This window comes from Triticum dicoccoides, chromosome 6A (genome assembly GCF_002162155.2).
Source record: "Triticum dicoccoides isolate Atlit2015 ecotype Zavitan chromosome 6A, WEW_v2.0, whole genome shotgun sequence".
Classification (NCBI taxonomy): domain Eukaryota; kingdom Viridiplantae; phylum Streptophyta; class Magnoliopsida; order Poales; family Poaceae; genus Triticum; species Triticum dicoccoides.
Window position 1 is genome coordinate 630,205,516 of NC_041390.1, and position 13,445 is coordinate 630,218,960.

At 48.1% G+C, this 13,445-nt stretch overlaps 1 protein-coding gene and 1 pseudogene across 1 annotated transcript in view; one reads left to right on the forward strand and one right to left on the reverse strand.

The window, feature by feature from the left end:
* The window catches only part of LOC119316202, a 46,004-nt pseudogene that overhangs the window by 18,961 nt on the left and 13,598 nt on the right, over window positions 1-13,445 (reverse strand).
* The window catches only part of LOC119318711 (exonuclease 1-like), an 18,447-nt gene continuing 7,935 nt past the window's right edge, over window positions 2,934-13,445 (forward strand). Inside the window, exon 1 of the mRNA XM_037593303.1 lies at window positions 2,934-5,239. The gene's annotated coding sequence lies outside the window, so the exon portion shown is untranslated. The remainder of the gene's footprint in view (window positions 5,240-13,445) is intronic.

Sequence of the window (13,445 nt, forward strand, 5' to 3'; positions counted from 1 at the left end):
CATGTTCAGCGGCGGCTGTGGTTGAGCTCGAGCCCGGACGCGGCGGTGCGTTGTTGAGCACGGCTGCGCCCCGAAGCGGCGGGGGTAGAGGCGCAGGGCGACGCGAGGCACCCACTGAGTGCCTCTCCACCAAATCCGGCTGCCACCAGCTCGCCTCGGCCTCCTCATCTTCATGCATCTTCGGGAAGAAGACGACCCGCGCTGAGTCGGCTCTGATCCGCGGTGAGAAGACAACGGTGAGTGCCCTTTCCACTTTCCCCGTTTCCGCGGTCTCTCTCTCTGATTATCTGTTCATCCCCTCGAGATTCGATTACGTGTGTCTGTCTGTTCATTTGCAGGGGGAGTTGGATCCCAAGGGCAAAGTTTTTGTCCTCTAGAGCTGCGGGGAAGAAGAAGAAGATGTGACTCATATATTGCCTCTGGTGGTGAAGATTCTTCCCTGGAATCAAAGATATGCCTATCCCTGCATCATATAAATTGTGGCCTGCAGGTATCCCCTTACTTCTATGTTGCTATGTGCCTGCGTTGTTCAAGTGCATACTATGTTAGTTGCTACCTGCTACACGGAAAATTTAATATCTTTTAATATTCATGATCCACTGCTAGATTCCCAAAGGAGAGATGTTTTTGGTCTTTGTTGTTTTGTTGGTACCTTGCTGTCAAAGAAAGATCTTCAGGTCTGGCTAGGTTCCAAAGAAGAGATTCTTCTTTGTCTTTATTGTTTTGTTAGCGCTTTACTGTGAAGCATGGCCTTTGCTTTGTCTGGCAAAATATAATACTCAAAAGGAAATGGAAAATGTACAACATGGACGGACCTACGCCATGGCCAGACCAAAAAAAAAAATGGAGATGTGGTTACTGGAAGTAACCCAACCTTTCAAGATCGCCAATTAACATGCTTACTTTCATTATTTGAGGTGGTGGTAGACAACGGCTGCCTAGCAGATAGTTCAAGTCAGGTCAAGTCCTCCTCGGCTCTAAATTTGAGTTAGCTAGCCCATGTTACTCTGTGAGAGGCGGGCTTAGATTTTGTGTTCAGTTTGTGTGTTTCAAGAACATATGCATGTAGATTGTCACTAATATTTGGCTGCTTCATTCTTATCTAAAACTGCAGGTATATTCCCACACTGAGTTGGATTATTGCTATGATTCGGTTGATTTGACATATACTTTATCATCCAGCAAAGCAACGGAGTCATCGATGCAGTGAGAGCTCAGTGTCGCGTTTGTTGGCTGAGCAGCAAGCTAGAGCTGCAGTAACAGAATATAGTGGTTCTACAGTGAGAATCTCATGTCTCTCTCACTATGTGTGTATATCTCTCTTTCCTGTCCCTTTTTGCCAATCATTCATGCCTTTCATGATCACTGAGGTTTTTTTTTTGGGTTTTGTAGTTGTGGATTGCTGGGAGAATGATTACCCTGATTAGTTAGGATTTAAACTTGTTAGCCGAGACCAAGATGGATTAGTTTTGATGTATTTTTTGGGTTAGAAAAATGTCAAGCCTTAACATTTACAGGAGCTTTACATATGTTTGGATTATGGTTCTGCTGTAGGTTTGCATAGATAAATAAATAGCACTCTTGCTATCAAAGTGTGTGTTTCATGGGCCTTTCTTTGTTTAAGGGAAATAACTCAATTTTTGTATCAGCTATAATTCTGCTATATGGAAACAAGCGGTGACTATTTCTTTTTTATCTGAACTGAGACATAATTCTGATGTATGTAAACAATCATTGGTTCTTTCTTTTTTATCTGAACTGGGAAATAACTCTAATCAGTTGTTTTTACTGTCTAAGTATCGTCCTTACCTGAAACTTGTGCCAAAACTGGTGTTTCTTTCATGTGTGCCTTGTGTCATAGATTATCCAACCCCCTCTACTTCTGTACAATTTTTTGTGGTGACAGATTGCTGGCACCATGTGAATCTGAAGCTCCACCATTTCCTAATTTTGCTCTCCTGGTCGCCTCTAGGTTTCCTGGCAAGGCGATGATGTGTGAACCCTCTGCGCATGCCTAGCTGTATTGTGGGATGCGGCGGAGGTGGCACATGAGCAGATGAAAGAGGAATAATTGAAGCCCCAATGCCTCAACACATTCTTGCTCCCTGACAATGGGAGTACTAGGTTGCAAACTCCTTCCCCTTCCTTGACATTTACAATTCATTTTCGATTAGCCATCACCGATGTTGACTATTGACTGAAATATTTAGTTCTGTTGCTGCACACCTAATATCTGCACACTGTGCGTCTATCGATTTAGTTGGTCCTCACTGTTTCCGAAAATAGATAGATTGTCCATGATGGATGTCAAATTTGTTGTTGGAATAGTTAATGAAAATCTAGAGTGCCGAATGTTACATCAATCTTTCTTTTGCCCGGATAAACTATTAGTGTTGATCAGCTACAAAGAACAGGAAATAATGTGGCTGGATTAAAATGGAGGTACATGGATTTAGAACAGAGTAAGATATGCTTCTGTACAACAACTATTGAATCAGTAATACAAAATATATTTCTTGAATGGATTTATTATTAAGAATAAAATAAGGCGTGAGAGTTCTAAAGCATCCACTGATAAATCCATGTAATATTTCGAGAAAGAGTTAAACCTGTATATGTTGTGTTCTTGTTATCTAATATTTAGATTCTCAGTTGTATGGAACTAATAGTACATTTAAGACTATGACAACCATTTATTTAATAGTCACTTGAAACCGTCGCGGTCCTGACGCTTCTATCAAACTAGATTATTTCTTTTTGTACGCTACATTTGTTTTTCTGCATAGAAGTGGTGATGATAATAACACGTTTGGTACTGGGTTCATGTGCGCTTATGCAGGAATATGTATCAGGTTGCATCCTCAAGCACTAATGCTTCCCCTCTTGGATTCTGGTTTCTTCGTCCAGGAATTACCCGAGGTATGTGAGGAAACAACACTCAGCAAGAGTTCATATTTTGAGCCTGCTTTCCTGAAAAAATGTCCCGTTGTATAAGCATATTCATTTTTCCAAGAATTTCATTGTTTGACATTAAGTAGGAGTTTCTTATACTAAGGACCAAAATCGTTTCCCATCAAATATAATGTCTTTCTCACCTTCCCTCACTGCTCAGTCTCCTGGATGTGCCACACATCACCTCCTCGCGTCCTTGGCCGCTTCGGTGCCCGTTCATGCTCATCGGCGGGACGATGCAAGGCGCAACTCTAATGCGGTTCCTCGTCGGTTGGACGGCGTTGAGGCGCAACCCCGGCACCCACTGAGTACTGCCTCGGCTACAAACTCCCTCGGTGAGCTCCATCTTCCTCCTGTTCCTCTTCTTCGGGACATGGTCGTGGCTATATTGATGTGGTGCTCATCTGGTTGATGCTCTATGCCCTACTCATGCATCGGTTCCTGCTTGAGCTCTGTAGTTGTGGATCCATGCTATTCTAGGGTTCGCAGGCTGCTGTTCATGTTTAGTTGCTATCATAGGAGCTCATGTGATGCTCTGGTTTACATGTGGATGCTCTGGTCCTATAGCTATGCTACTGGATCTGCTAAATTGATCAATGACGTTCGTGCTAGGGCGATGATGATTAACCGTGGCTGAAATATGTATGCCTTTGAGTAATCGAGGCACCTGTGGGTATCAAGTTGGATCCTCCCTCTTGTCTCTAGGATCCTTTTTGATCATGTAATACTTGTTGTTCTGTCATTGGATGGTCATTCTTGTTGAGTGATAACCAGGGCAGATCCCCTGTATTAACAGATTGGTCTGGTGATAAGAGATGACGGGGGTAGGTTATATGACCGAGGAAAGGCCAATCTGAGCCCACTATGCAATGAACCCTGAACCCTTTTTATTTGTATTTAAAGGTGTTGCTTATCCAGAAACATCCAGAAATAAGAGAAGAGTGTCTCACCGAGCCTCCTTAGAGCTCAGGAAATTCTGGCCGTCCGATGCGTTTTCTTGATGGGTTTTAGACCGTCGGATCGAGCCACTGGATGACCTCGGCCGTCGGATCGAAGCCGAGACATTGTAGGAATGAATAGTTACCGTCTCGCGGTAAAAATCTCGTGCCACCGCGCGTAATTCCTGTCCCCGTCGAGGGCATTTTCATCATCTCATCTACAGGGGTATAAAAGGGGGGCCACGTACATGGTAAAACCCTAGCCTCCTCTCTCCTCGGCTACAACCATCCTCGGTGAGCTCCATCCTCGTCCTGCTCCTCTACTTCGGCTATTGTATGTAACATGGCTGTGGCTATATTGATGTGGTGCTCGTCTGGTTGATGCTCTATGCCCTACTCATGCATCGGTTTCTGCTTGAGCTCTGTAGTTGTGGATCCATGATATTCTAGGGTTCACAGGCTGTTGTTCATATTCAGTTGCTATCATAGGAGCTCATGTGATGCTCTGGTTTACATGTGGATGCCCTGGTCCTATAGCTATGCTACTAGATCTGCTAAATTGATCAATGTTGTTCGTGCTAGGGCGATGATGATTAACCGTGGCTGAAATATGTATGCCTTTGAGTAATCGAGGCACCTGTGGGTATCAAGTTGGATCCTCCCTCTTGTCTCTAGGATCCTTTTTGATCCTGTAATACTTGTTGTTCTGTCCTTGGATGGTCATTCTTGTTGAGTGATAACCAGGGCAGCTTCGCTGTATAAACAGATTAATCTGGTGAAAAGAGACGACGGGGGTAGGTTATATGATCGAGGAAAGATGAATCTGAGCCCACTATGCAATGAACCTTGAACCATTTAAAAAAAAAATTTAAAGGTGTCGCTTATTTATGCTCCAGTGGTTATACCCATATTATGTAAAGATTTCTTCTCTCTCATACCTTTATTGCATATCAAAGTGCTGCTTTCAGGTGCTAGATTAATTTGGTCCTTGCTTAGCCATATAATCACATGCCAGATAGGTCGCATGGTTGATTAGAAAAAGATCATTTGAGGGTCCATGCGTATTGTGGTTGTAGTTCTGCGAATCAAAATGTTATTCTTGGTTGCTAGATTAATTTGGTTATCCAGTCGGCTCCCAATTTCCAGTTTCTAATTATATGAGGAAATGGTGTTTTAATGTTAATTACTTTGTTCGGTACTTCTATTTTCTAATTCTTTGCTTGATGTGTTTTCAATTGGGAGCTCTCCACTCGAAAGATACCTCAACGCCCAGCCACCTCTTCACCACCACACGCCAGTCAGCGCACGAGGCAGCGGAACTAGGTTTGTCTTCGACCAGAGAAGTGAAGGTCTACCCCTTCTCTCTCTCCTTTCTCTGTTCTTGTTTGTTTGTAGGCCCGGGCTTATAGATTTTTTGTCTTCTCTATTTGGAGATGCTGTTGGACTGAGACTATATTCCAAATATAGGGGCCTTTTGTGCTCTCTGGTTTGGCTAGATTCCAAGTATTAGGATTTTTTGGGCTCTATGGTCTGATGTTGTTAGTTTCGGCTTATTGTAGCTTCAGAAATGATCAATTTTGGACGTATTGAATTGGAATTTTCTCTTTGTTGGGCCCATCGGTGGAGTTCGCCCTGGGGCCTTTGAAATCCTAGAGCCGGCCATAGGTTTAGTATGTCATTTTTCCTGAGCGTTTTCTTGAGTATGAGCTGCTGATCCTTAGAGCCATTTGCTACTGAGTACCTGTCTATCAATGTACTGTTCTTTCCTTATTAGCTATCTATTTGGTTTTGCACAAAAAGGTTATGCTATCCATCAATGGCACAACAACATGTGATTTTCTCATCGCCAGCCGCAATTGAATGTTTCTTCTTCTCTTCATTGTTATCCTCTATGAATGCATATGCTAAATCTGGATTACTACTAACGTATACGTGCTTGACCAAAACGTTCGGACCGGCACCCTCGTGCCAAGGCGCGATCTTGATCTATGAATGTGACCAGATGACAATTGAGGCACTTTCTTTTACTCTGTTCTAAATGGTATGCCCAAGTTAATATGTATATGGACCTGACTTTTGTTATTGGAGGTCAGCATATATTTGAGTTGGAAATGCCTTCTTAAATATTTTCAGATTCAGATTTGATGTCGAGCTAGCTAATTAGTATTAGAATCCCTATTTTTTATGTAGCCATTTTTAGAAAATTAAATATATGCCATCTCAATAGGCATAGATTGTCAAGTCGTGGTTAGCATCGGAAATTGTCCGCCTACATTATTTGCTAGAGATTTTAGTTCGGCCACTGATGAAACTATGTACCTAGGGTAGGGGCACGGACCCGTCCAAAGAGCCCTATCCAAGGACATCCCTAGAAGAAGTCACCTTTCAATCGACTTGAAGGTATCTCACTCGACGGGTTCAAGATACTCGACCAAGAAGCTACCACTCGACCATGAAGCTAGCCACTCGACCGCCAGGAGATCTGAAGTCACTCCGCAGGCAAACGGTCGGCTATTAAGTAGTCTTTATGGTCATTGTAGCACTCTATTAGGGACGTTACTAGTAACGCCCAACCTTAAATGTACCTTAAACCCTGCATTACTGAGGGCAGGAGAGGGCCGGCGAACTCTATATAAGCCACCCCCCCTCCTCAGTATGAAGGGTTCGCACCCCTGTTATTCACACGCCAGTAATCCAGTCAACCGCCTCCGGGCACCGAGATGTAGGGATGTTACTTCCACCGCGAAGGGCCTGAACTCGTACATCTTGGTGTGTTTACAACTTCCCAATAGCTGAAATCTAGCCTCTCCATACATACCCCCCTACATCACTGTCAGAGTTAGAACCACGACAGTTGGCGCCCACCGTGGGGCAGGAATCTTAGCGCCTGATTGGAGAAGTTGCGATTTTTCCGATCCCTTTGATCAAGGTTTCGTGCGGAGTTTTGGTGGAGGGCCGCGAGATCCGCCTTGGCGCGCTCACGTTCATCGCTGACGACTCCGCCTGGCTTCAGGAGGCGCCACTCGACGTCGACGCGCTCCTCGTTCGCGGTGCGACGCATTTTCGCGCATGCGTTCGTGGCGTCCTCCTGCGGCGGCCGTCGACCCAGTATCGGTCGGCCCCCGTATCATCTCCCCGCTTTGTCTCCCATCGGCGCAAGCGCTCCGGTCGGTCGAGACTGCAGAAGTGGGTGAGGCATGCCGTGGCTCGCCAGTCGGCCGCCCCGCAAGTCGTAGCAATCGAGCCCGACGAATCCCTCTGCGGCCTGTTCGACCTGTCGACTGGCTCCGCGGAGATCGCATCCGAGTGCGACAGCAGCGACCCCGCGGCTGAGATCCTGGCGGTCGTTGGAACGCACAGTCCTCCCGGTTTCCCTCGCGCTGATGGAGGCGCGGGTGGGGGCGACCCGTCGCATCCCCACGATGAGTATCTCCCCGAACCTCTCACGTTATCACAGCGAGAGGAGCTTCGCCGTCGGAACACGGACGCCCTCCGCACCCCTATCGTCGGAGAGTCCCCCGAGGCCCGGGCCTTGGAGGACGCGCGCTTGGCTAATTTGGCCGAACGCACTCGACTGGAGAATCTCCAGCGAGCACTCGACGAGCAAGCGCGTCAGCGGGCTCCCGAGTCTAGTCGACGCCAGCTCTTCCCGCCGACGCAGGTATATCGAACCCCAGTTCAGAATTTGGCCGCTGCGGCCCGTATAGCAGAATCAATTTAGCCCTCCCTGTCAGAGGCTGGCAGGGGCTTGTTACAGATCAGAGCGTTGCTCCGGGCGGCGGGAAGCCAGAATTCCACTGTTTCCCAGTCGCGGGATAGGATCCACAGTCGATCCGTTGCAACAGATACAGTCCAGTCGGCTCACAGCCCGCGGTCGCCCCCGAGGCGTGAGGGACGTGGCGACCGGCATGATCAGTACAGAAGGAATGAGCAGTATGATCACCGATCCGATCGTGATGATCGACATCGAGTGCCAACCCCTCCCCCGAGGAGTGGGTCATATGCGCCTCGACATCGAGATGACAGGCGCCCTCATAGCGTTGGGCAGAGGATTCCCGTCGACCCCAGGGACCCAGGCTTTGACGCGAGATCTGTCCTCGTTCAAGGCTTGGTTGACAGAAACAGGGCTCATCGGGAAGGCCAGAACAGAGATGCGCCCTCCAGCAGCAGAATACGTGTTTCAGGGCCAGAGTGTTTCAGTCGAGCCATCAAAGCCGCAGTGATTCCTCCCAATTTCAGGCTGGCGACTGGAATCAGCAAGTTCACCAGTGAATCTAAGCCTGACACTTGGCTCGAAGATTACCGAGTGGCTGTACAGATTGGTGGTGGCAATGATGAGGTGGCCATGAAGCATTTGCCTCTCATGTTAGAGGGCTCAGCCAGAGCGTGGCTAAATCAGTTGGCACCCAGCAGCATTTACACTTGGGAGGACCTCTCTCGAGTGTTTATCACAACCTTTGAAGGAATATGCAAGCGACCTGCGGGCCTTACAGAGTTGCGGTCTTGCGTACAGAAGCCGAATGAAACTCTGAGGGAATACATCCAGAGGTGGATCACACTGCATCACTCGATTGAGAATGTGCCAGACCATCAAGAAGTTTGTGCCTTCAAGGAAGGCGTTAAATACAGAGAGTTGAATCTGAAGTTCGGTCGAACTGGAGAGATGTCTCTGAATCGGATGATGGAGATTGCCACCAAGTACGCTAATGGTGAAGACGAGGACCGACTCCGGAGTGGCAAGCACAAGACAGTCGCCCAAGAAACCGGAGGAAACTCCAGTCGGAAACAGAAGCGGAAGGCCGAGCCAGTCGCTCCTGGGGAGGCCCTGGCCGTAGCCCAGGGAAACTTCAAGGGAAAACCCAAAGGCCCCTGGAAGCCCAAGAAAGTCAAGGTTCAAGATGGAAATGATGTTTTGGATCTGCCATGTCACATCCACACCAAGAAAGATGAAGAGGGTAATTTCATTTACCCAAAGCATACCACTCGACAGTGCCGGCTCCTGATCCAGCAGTTTCAGGGCAAACAGTCCAAGGATAAGGAAAAAGAGTCGGACAGAGTCGAGGACAGGGAAGACAGTGACGATGGATAGCCCAAAATCAATTCCACCCTGATGATTTTTGCTGATGTCGAAAGCAAAAGTCGACTGAAAGTCATTAACCGTGAGGTGAATATGGTTGCTCCGGCGGCACCCAGTTATCTGAAATGGTCTCAGACTGCCATCACATTCGACCAGTCCGATCACCCTACGCACATTGCCACCCCTGGGAGGCAAGCTTTGGTGGTCGACCCAGTTGTCGAAGGCATTCGACTGACCAAAGTCCTGATGGATGGAGGCAGTGGCCTGAACATATTGTACGCTAAAACATTGAAAGGAATGGGCATTCCGATGTCCAGGCTCAGTACCAGTAACATGAGCTTCCACGGAGTCATTCCTGGAAAGAAAGTCGAATCACTCAGCCAGATCGCTCTCGATGTGGTTTTCGGTGATTCGAAGAATTACCGCAAGGAAAAGTTGACATTCGAGGTTGTGGACTTCCAAAGTGCTTATCATGCCATTTTGGGCAGGCCAGCTTACGCACGCTTCATGGCTCAACCATGTTACGTGTACCTCAAACTGAAGATGTCTGGCCCTAAAGGTGTAATCACTGTTACAGGCAACCGAAAGAAAGCAGAAGAGTGTTTTCAGAAGGGCTCAAAGATCGCTGATGCTCAGATGGCAGTGGTCGAGCTACAAGAGTACCAAAAGACTGCCGATCCGAGTGAATTGCTACGAGCCAAGAAGCCTGCTTCAGAATCAGCTTTTCAGTCGTCCGATGAAACAAAGCCAGTCCACATTCACCCGACCGACCCCGATGCTGCCCCGACTCACATCTCAACGACGCTCGACTCCAAATAGGAAGAAGAGCTCGTCCAGCTCCTCCGTGAGAACTGGGACATCTTCGCATGGAAGCCCTCTGACATGCCTGGAGTTCCCAGAGGGCTGGCTGAGCACCGTCTACGAGTCGACCCAAAATTCAAGCCTGTGAAGGAACATCTTCGACGGTCCGCCGTCCAGAAGAAGCAAGCCATTGGCGAGGAGGTAGCTCGGCTCTTAGCAGCGGAGTTCATCCGAGAGATTTACCACTCCGAGTGGCTCGCCAATATCGTCATGGTCCCCAAGAAGGACAAGTCACTTCGCATGTGCATTGATTTCAAACATATCAATCGGCCTGCCCGAAAGATCATTTTCCTCTTCCTCGCATCGACCAAATAGTCGACTCGACTGCGGGGTGCGAGAGATTGTCTTTTCTAGATGCCTATTCTGGGTACCATCAGATCCGTCTGTATGGACCCGACGAGATCAAAACAACTTTCATCACTCCATTCGGATGCTTCTGTTACGTCACCATGCCGTTCGGCCTCAAGAACGCCGGAGCCACGTTCATGAGAATGATTCAGAAGTGTCTACTCACTCAAATCAGTCGGAATGTGGAGGCATACATGGATGATATTGTGGTCAAGTCACGGAAAGGTTCCCACCTGCGGGCTGACCTTGCTGAAACCTTTGCCAACCTCAGGAGGTATGATATCAAGCTCAATCCATCAAAGTGCACGTTCGGAGTTCCAGGTGGAAAGTTACTCGGTTTTCTCGTTTCTGAACGGGGGATCGATGCCAATCCTGAAAAAGTTGGCACCATACTCCGGATGAAGCGCCCTGTACGCGTGCACGATGTCCAAAAGCTTACAGGCTGCTTGGCCGCTCTAAGTCGATTCATTTCTCGTCTCGGTGAAAAGGCGTTGCCTCTTTACCGACTGATGAAGAAGTCTGACAAGTTCGAGTGGACTCCAGAAGCTGACGCAGCATTTGCAGAGCTCAAAGCTTTACTCTCCACCCAGCCGGTGCTTGCTGCCCCAATCAGCAAAGAGCCTCTGCTGCTTTACATTGCAGCCACAGGACAAGTTGTCAGTACAGTACTTATGGTCGAGCGGGAAGAAGAAGGAAAGGCCTTCAGAGTTCAGCGCCCAGTCTATTATCTGTCTGAAGTTTTGACCCCTTCAAAACAAAGATACCCTCACTATCAGAAGCTTGTATATGGGATTTACATGACCACAAAGAAGGTTGCACATTACTTCTCTGACCACTCCATTACAGTCGTCAGCGACGCCCCATTGTCAGAGATTCTGCATAACAGAGATGCAACTGGTCGAGTGGCCAAGTGGGCGATTGAACTCCTTCCCTTAGATATCAAGTTTGAAGCAAAGAAGGCTATCAAGTCCCAAGCAATCGCAGATTTCATCGCCGAGTGGATTGAACAGCAACTTCCGACTCAAGTTCACTCGGAGCACTGGACCATGTTCTTCGATGGATCTAAGATGCTGAATGGTTCCGGTGCTGGGGTAGTTCTAGTCTCCCCCCGAGGAGATAAGCTCAGATATGTTCTCCAGATTCACTTCGATTCCTCCAATAATGAAGCAGAATATGAAGCACTTTTGTACGGGTTGCGCATGGCCATTTCACTCGGCGTCCGTCACCTCATGGTCTATGGCGACTCAGATTTGGTGGTTAATCAGGTGATGAAGGAGTGGGACGTCAGAAGTCCAGCTATGACTGGCTATTGCAACACAGTAAGAAAGCTAGAAAAGAAATTCGAGAGGTTAGAGCTTCATCACATCCCCCGACTAAAAAATCAAGCAGCTGATGATCTGGCAAAGATAGGCTCCAAGAGAGAAGCCATTCCCAGCAATGTGTTTTTGGAGCACATCCGCTCGCTGTCAGTCCAGGAGGATCCTTTCACAGAAGAAGCCCCACAACCGAAAAGTGCCACAGATTCGACTGAAGTCGAAGTTCCTGCTGTGGTCGACCTAATCATGGAAGTCTTGGCAATCACTCCCGACTGGACGATACCGTACATCGCGTATATCCTAAGGAAAGAACTCCCAGATGACGAGGAAGAGGCTCGACAGATCGTCCGCCGATCCAAGGCCTTCACAGTCATAAAGGGACAGTTGTATAGGGAAAGCGTGACTGGAATCGGTCAGAAATGCATAACACCAGAAGAGGGTCAGATAATCCTTGATGATATCCACTCGGGGACCTGTGGTCACCATGCGTCCTCTCGGACCATTGTGGCTAAAGCATACCGAGCGGGATTTTACTGGCCTAGAGCAAATGAGATGGCAAAAGAGATAGTCGACAAGTGTGGAGGGTGTCAGTTCTACTCTAACATGTCACGCAAGCCTGCATCAGCCCTGAAGACCATTCCACTCGTCTGGCCCTTTGCCATCTGGGGACTAGACATGGTTGGTCCACTGAGAATAAGCAGAAGTGGTTTCACTCATGTGCTTGTGGCAGTCGACAAGTTTACCAAATGGATTGAAGCTAAGCCTATCAAGAATCTTGATGCTTGCACTGCTATCAGTTTCGTCAGAGGGCTAACATTCAGATATGGAGTCCCGCATAGCATCATCACTGACAATGGGTCAAACTTCGATTCGGACAAGTTTAGAGCTTTTTGCGCCTCTCAAGGCACTCGAGTCGAGTACGCATCGGTCGCCCATCCCCAGTCGAATGGACAAGCTGAAAGAGCAAATGGCCTGATTCTCAAAGGACTAAAGCCTCGACTGATGCGTGATCTCAAGCACGCGGCAGGTGCTTGGGTCGACGAGCTTCCGTCAGTTCTGTAGGGATTGAGGACCACCCCTAACCGGTCGACTGGAAGAACTCCATTCTTTCTGGTTTATGGAGCCGAAGCAGTTCTGCCAAGTGATCTTCTTCACAACGCGCCCCGAGTCGAGCTTTACACCGAAGATGAAGCAGAACAGGCCCGGCAAGACGCAGTCGACCTCCTAGAAGAAGAGAGGGAGATGGCCATGATCAGATCGACCATTTATCAGCAAGACTTGCATCGATTCCATGCCCGGAATGTGAAGAGTCGAGCCTTCCAAGAAGGAGATTTGGTCCTCCGAGTGGATCAACAGAAACCACACAAGCTCGCTCCTACTTGGGAAGGCCCCTTTATCGTCACCAAAGTCCTCCACAATGGAGCGTATCACCTCTACAATGTTGATCGCCAGATCGACGAGCCACGAGCTTGGAATGCGGAACTACTCCGCCCCTTTTACACTTGAGTTCTCCCTTGGACGAGATGTAATAAGAAAAATTTCCCGCAGTTCATTTTTATCAAAGACAAGAGTGTTCCAATAATTGCTGTCACTTTTGTTTGCGTGCGAAATCCCTCAGTGGGTGACTTAGCTGCGAATCCGTTTTGCCTAAGTTTGAAAAATCCTACCGAGTGGAGAGCCAGGCTCCCACTCGGGGGCTTAGCTGCAGCCCAGTGCTTGCCTAAGTGTTTAAAATCCTACCGAGTGGAGAGCAAACCTCCCACTCGGGGGCTTAGCTACAGTCCAGCACTCGCCTAAGTTCTCTCACTTAGAGACTTAGCTGCAGTCCGGCACTCGCCTAAGTTTGAAAAAATCCTACCGAGTGGAGAGCGATCCTCCCGTTCGGGGGCTTAGCTGCAGTCCAGCACTCGCCTAAGTTCTCTCACTTAGAGACTTAGCTGCAGTCCGGCACTC